Source organism: Haemaphysalis longicornis, unplaced genomic scaffold, assembly GCF_048455015.1.
Source record: "Haemaphysalis longicornis isolate Haplotype H1 unplaced genomic scaffold, Haemaphysalis longicornis Haplotype H1 scaffold_3, whole genome shotgun sequence".
NCBI classification, from domain to species: Eukaryota; Metazoa; Arthropoda; class Arachnida; order Ixodida; family Ixodidae; genus Haemaphysalis; species Haemaphysalis longicornis.
In genome coordinates, this window is record NW_027526335.1 from 204,871,413 (window position 1) to 204,878,391 (window position 6,979).

Here is a 6,979-nt window from a genome sequence, read left to right on the forward strand (position 1 = left end):
ACGCTGTGCAAGACAAAGGACGTGAACCATGAAATGGGCGAACGATGTGTTTTCACTATTTACAAGATGTCGGCCATTAGACAGCACCGGCGCTGGCTGCGCGCCTGCACAGCTTCTTCTTTCTCGGAGGTTGCACCACGTTTTGTTGTTCAGATCCTTGTCGTCGTCTTGTAACATATCCCCGCCGTCGAGGGAGACCGTCCCGGTCGAGGCCTTAATAGGTGAGCCAGTGCAATGAGTACGACCGATGAAATGAAAATACACCATGAAGACGTCGAAGCCACCCCGGATGAGGATAAAGAGCTTGGTGAACACTGGCACCGGAACAGCTATGCCCACCGACGTCATGAAGCAAAGTCCAAAGCCATTGAGAAGACGCTCTGGCGAACGGGGCAGGAAGACGGCATCGTCGTCTTGTCTGGTCGCAGCTTCTCACGTCTCGGCTTATTTAGGCTCGTCATAGGCAGGGGGCACGGGCTGGGGAAGAGATGACGTGATGGCTCACCGGGGCTGGGGCATGCCGACGCAGACCAAGAGCCTGGAGAAGGTTGCTTTATGAGACAAGACGGCTTGATGCTTGGGGGCCAGAATAAAGATGATCTACCCGCACACTCCACTAAATGTTACGTGATGGCAGGACAAAGGACGTGAACCGTGAGATTAGCGAAGGATGTGTTTTCACTATTTACAAGATGTCGGTGATTAGACAGAACCACAGCAGGCAGCGCGCCTGTTAGCGTCTTCCTCGGACGTTGCACCACGTTCTAGTGTTGGCATCCTTGTCGTCGTCTTGTAACAATATTTTAATACTTTACCATATCATAATTCTTCGGTTACCAGCCTTTGGCAATAGTTACATCAGCTCATAATTGAAACTACCATATAACAAACATTTGCTATAAAGCAATGAAGAAACTGGGATTTCTAAGGCGGTCTATAGGAAACACATCACCTGAACTAAAACTTTTGTCACATAAAAAATTATCTGACCTATTACAGAATACAGCTGGCGCACGTCCCCGTCCATCTTTTTATCAGCTGCAGAATTATAGAACCTTGCAGCAAGGCGGTACCGGAACTAAATTAAATTTGTCTACCTACTCTACAAAGCGCCAACAGTAATAGATAAATCTTTATACATTCTACCTGCTAGCCACTGCTGCACGCGCTCCTATAACTTTAAAAAGGTAAATGACTTCTGATGCAGGACTAACGCAAGCAGGACAAACTTTCTTCCCATGCAGGAATTTCCAAATGGAACGCACTACCCGCATTAATTGTTTACTGCCAGACCGTTTAACCATTTCTTTCTGCAGTTTCGAATAAATCATACCTTCCATCTCCCGTCTTTCCCCATAAAATCACGGCAGAAAAATATTTTGTGCTGATTATAGTGCAGTTTTTTGTACGTTGCCTGCTATCTTGTTTAATTTTTGTTCGCTTCTAAGTGGCAAGGAAGAGCATTTTGTTTTGCTGAATATTGTGCATTTGTTTGTTTATTGTCTTCTATCCTGTTGATCTGTGCTTGTACCGAATGCCCACTCCTGCCTAAGGCCATGCAACAAGGCTGGCAGTACATGCAAAATAAATAAAATAAAATGCCTAAATTATCCACTTGGAAATACTAATTACTGAAATTCTTTTATATGCTCGTATTCCGCATTCATTTTTCGCCATTTTTTTGTCCTTCGTTCTTGAAGTCGGGGTTATTTTATATCGTTTAGTTTCTGTATTTTCGTTTTTCCTGCCTAAAGGAGCCATGAAGACGAAATACAAGTTTGGTTTATTCGAAAGATTTTATGTGTTATAGTGCCCCAAGCGCTTGTCTGGATACAAACGATGCTTTATTCACTGAGAAATTATTCAATTTATTTTAAATATTCATTTTTTTTATAAATCGTCAGTTTTTGTGTTCTGCAATGACATCACAGGAACCGACCGCTCTGCGGCGGCGCTGGAATCGAGGTAAGCTTTGGCGGAGTTGCGCGTTTGTTTACGTCACTGAACCTAGATGGCGCCATCATACCGTGGCAAGCGGCCTTTAAAACTAGCTTGTTTTGGTTCTGGGAAAAAATAATCGTTTCGTGAAACAGACTGCGCGCTCGACAAATAAAGTCACGTAAGACACCGTCGCTTGCGTCAATCGGCCAGTGTCGTCTAAGACAACCCCAAAGTTCCGCAGTGCTGTGCAGCTAAACTAAGCATAGTGCGCGCAGTTCCAACAGCAGAACGCATCAGTACTTCGATGTTTACTGTGCTTTCGTAAATTCCAGGGTTTGTCCCACCATTCGTATTGCTTTCAAAACAATGTGCCCTAAAATTAAGCAAATAGCTCTTTCTGCAAGCCTATAACTCAGAGCTAATTTGCGTTTGCTTTTGCCGGCCTGCGCCAATTGTAGAGCAGGCTGCTATGACATCATAGGCTCTGTTGCGGGAAATGAGTGAGTGGGTCGGATGGCCATTCCTTTTTTTCCTAATTGTATAGATTATTTGAGCGCGTTTTACGTTAAAACTGGTGTCAGCATTATTCTAACAAGGCCGTCTTTTGAAAGAAACAAACTTGTGTTTTGTCTTCATGGCTCCTTTACTTCAATCATTCATTACTTTCAAAATACTTTGAGTACTCGGAATTCATATGCATTCTTCTCAATTTGTGGTGTCATTCTTATTTAACGTAACTCCTTCTTGGTTTACTCAGCCTCTTCTTATTTTAATTCGATATAACTTAGTGCACTCATTCAACCAAAATATTTACTCTTATTCTAGTTATGTTCCAATATTTTTCGTAATTGTATTTCTCACAGATTCACTTGGATTGCTCTTTGTTGAATCATTATGATTCATCCTAATTTCCCGAGATATACGGCGGTTCAGGAAGCGACACGCTTTGATTTCATTTGGTTCAAATTGCTTCAAAAAGGGAATTTGGTTAAATTTTTATTTGCTTTTTGTACTTATTTTACTTCGGTTCACCAGATCCCCCGGCCACCAGTTCCTCCAAGAAAACGAGGCGGCACACGGCGCTGCCCAGGTTCATACACGCGGGCCTGAACCTCAGAGGGAGACAACAACGAGCGATGTACATCAAAGCCACTTCCACTTCACACATACACGGAAATCGTAGCCCACTACAAGAACGATTGCCGTCGCTTTATTTCCACATTTCCAATTAACACGCGATTATTAAACCACTTTCCAGTGCCTACAAACTAATTCGTATCTCCCTAACACTCTAGTAATCGCTACGAATTCCACCCCGTTACCCTGAAACCTCTAAATTCTTCCTTGTGGCTGGCACCGTAAATTACGTGGTATGGGAGTGACAATGAACCAGTGGACTAAGCCCAAATCCCTACTCTACCTATGAGCAGTAGGTAGAGCAGATGACCAGCTCCGAGCTCTCGGGACAGCGCCGACCGGTTGAATAGGCCCTTTAGGGCAGCGAGAACCAAGGCATATTGAAAGAAGGATGCCTCTCAATTGATGGAGGACCTGCCGACCACTATATTATGTGTTTGTCTCTCTCTCTCTCTCTCTCTCTCTCTCTCTCTCTCTCTCTTATCTAAATTCAGTTTAGTTCAGGGTATTTTGTTCAGATAACTAATTCCCTCATGTATTCACTTCTAGTTACTTTGATTAAAAAGGATTTGATTGATTATGCTGCTTAACGCGCTGACCCTGCACAGGCGATGAGGTGCGCCGCAGTAGAGGGCTCCGGATTAAATTTGACTGCCTGGCGTTCTTTAACGCGCGCCGAAATCCCGAACACAGGGGCGATTTTCCTTTGCGCTACGAACAGAAAACCTTCCGCCGCGTCCACCTCAACCTGCGTCCTTGGAGTGAGTAGCCTAACACCTAAGCCTTAGCCACCGCGGTGAATATTTACTCTAATTCACAAACATTTGTGTTATTTCCTTATTCCGTTTCTTCATTCGCTTGATTTCATCACAACACAAATGTATGATGTAAAAATTAGGTTTGATTCATTGTTGTTTGCGTTGAGCTAACTTTATTCACTCAGTCATTCACTATATTTACTTTAAATTGTTTTAGCCCACATTGATACCTGTTATTTTCTGCATGTCTTTAAAAACGTTTTCTGACATATCACTTTTATTCCTCTTAATTCACTTCTATTACACTAATGTGCTTTGCAGTACTTACTATATTTCTAGTTTCATGCTCTGATGCTCGATAATGCTTTGGTTCTCGTCAACGCTCTAGCTTCCTAGAGTCAGCCAGTGGTTTTCTCGTAGGACGCGTCATGAATGCCGGTTTTTCTCAAGGACTACAAAGGTCGACCGAATGTGTTGCGTTTTATCTAGCCGTTATTCTAAATATATTCATTATTTTATTAAAAAAACGTTATCAACCTACCCATCTTGCGCTATAGCACAATGTTTCCTTGTAGGCGACAAAAACGCACGATCGCGAACAACTATCAGCCCACTTGTCGTTCGGTCTATTACTTTTTGTAATGAAATGGGCCGGATCACACAAAACGGAGGGAACGCTCTTGGTGCGGATGAGGAAATGACATTACATTTACAGACAGGACAGCACAGAAGGTTTAAGCAATGAGAAAAGGGGATTCACGAAGCGTTATGGAGAAACTCCGATAATAAAAACAGCCCATGCGGCCCGCTCCAGCGCCCGCAACTAAAAAGTCCGCGGCCGTCCCCGCGTAAACGTCCCGAGGGCAGGAAACGCTCACAGTCGGTTGCATGGGACGCGGGTGCTGACGTCGCCCTCGTAGCGGTGTTCGCGTCGTTGAGGTTGGCACCCCAGGTTCCGGAGCCAGAAGACTTTCAGCCGGGTCCGCTGACGGCCTTGCTCCCGCCTCGCGCCCGGTCACGCGCCGTTCGGAACGCCGGAGCCCGGTCAACAGTGGCCCGTGCTGGCGACGATGTCCCGGGCCTTGGCGGCGACGCCCGGAACCGTAGCGCAGACTGGCGACGGCCTTGCCTCACTGTGGCACATAGACCAAACGTCTTGCCGTAAGGTCGCACACAGCCGTGCCCCGTTCAGTCCGCCTTGTTCCCTGGCTCCGTCTCGCTTCCTGTCGTTGGTTGGTTGGTTGGAACCAAAAGTCAGTGACGCGTACCCACTCTGGGGGATTGGCCAAGTCAGATTGGGGAAACTGGTCAAGAATTCAAACTAAGGGTAAAATAGAGCTGTGGAGTGTGAGGGAAGTGATGTTGACAATTTTGAGGAAAAAAAAACTATAACATACTGAAGTAAAAACAGATAGTACACGTACCAGAGAAAGAAAGTACGAAGTGTCTTTTAACAGGGTAGGCACCCCGTGCCTCGTTATTCCTCCTCTTCCTCTAACTCAGCAGCAGCCGCTTCGTCTTGCACTTTGTCTTTCTCGCGTAGAATACGGCGTCAGTCCCCTACCCGGCTATGTTCCATCACATTACCCCCGGCTTAAGAAAGTTGTTTTGGGAACAAGTATTCTATAGTCCAAAGCAGAGTCCCAAAAAGTCCAACACGTACCCACACACAGACAAAAACACCCACAGTCCCCACGAAGAAATTGCGTTGAAGCAAACATGGGGATCGCTAAGGCAGGTCAAAATAATTATTCAAATGCAACTCAAGTAATCAGCTCCTACATTGTCACTGCCTTTGATGTAATCGACGGAGAAGGAATATTCTTGCAAGGCTAAGCTCCAGCACAAAACTCTGTTGTTTACATGCTTTGCTGATTGCAAATATTGCAAGGGTTGGTGATCACATTGTATCTCAAATGGTTTGCCGTACAGGTAAATGTGGAATTTGTGTACAGCCCAAATGAAAGCTAGACACTCCCGTTCAATGGTGGAGTAGCGGGTCTCTCGTGGCAAAAGGTCACGGCTTGCATAGCCGACAGGGTGTAAAATGTTCTCGCTACCACGTTGCAGAAGAACAGCGCCCAGACTGGTGTTTGACGCGTCTGTCCTTAACACGAACGGTTGATCCAGGTCGGGGGCTTCGAGAATCGGAGCCGACAAAAGTTTCTCCTTGAGGGTGGTAAACGCAGCTTCGTGAGAGTCACCCCAAGTAAGTGTTTCGTTGTCCTTTCTTCGTCAGGTCGGTTAGGGGTTTGGTGAGGGTCGCGTAATTCGGGATGAACTTCCGATAATAACCTGTCAAGCCGAGGAAGGACCGAAACGCTTTTTTGGTCGTCGGTCGTTTGGACTCTAACATTTTGTCCAAAGTCTTCAGTATGGGTCGGACCTTGGAGTGCCCGATGCGATGTCCCAGGAATGCTATGTCGCTTTCTCCGATCTCGCCCTTGCTGGGTTTAATAGTAAGGTTGGCTTGCCGGATCCGTTGGAAAACTTGACGTAGGGTGTTGAGATGTTCCGGTCATGTGTCCGTGGCTACGATAACGTCGTCGAAGTAATGATGGACGTTAGGCAAACCTCCAAGTACAGCTCGCATGAGGCGTGCAAAGACGGCAGGGGCTGTCTTGATACCAAAAGGCATGTAGTGGAAATGGTAGAGTCCTGAAAGGCTCGAAAACGCAGTCTTCTCCCGGCTTTCTGGATCCATCGGGGCTTGTCAGTAGCCCTTCGTGAAGTCACACTATGAGAAGTATTTCTTTTTGCCCGCAGGGGCGAGTACTGGTACAATCGGTTCACAGTCCGGAAGTAGAATCTTGTTTAGCTCCCGAAAATATATCCAGAGCCTGATTGTGCCGTCAGGTTTCTTAACCACCACAATCGGGGCGTGGTGTGGCGACTTCGATTTCTCTTTAATACCCATGCTTAACATCTCTTGCACCTCTTTCTCAATTGTCTCAAGGAGAGCTAACGGAATTGGGTATCGCGGTACATGTACCGGCTTGTCGGAAGTTAATGTTAGCGAACAGTTAACTAGATCAGTCTTCCCGGGTAAATCCGAAAATATTTCCCCGAACTGTTGGAATAAGGTGCGGACCTTTCTAAGCTGTTCATCGACAAGATTGGCCGACAACTTGATGTCTGCGGTC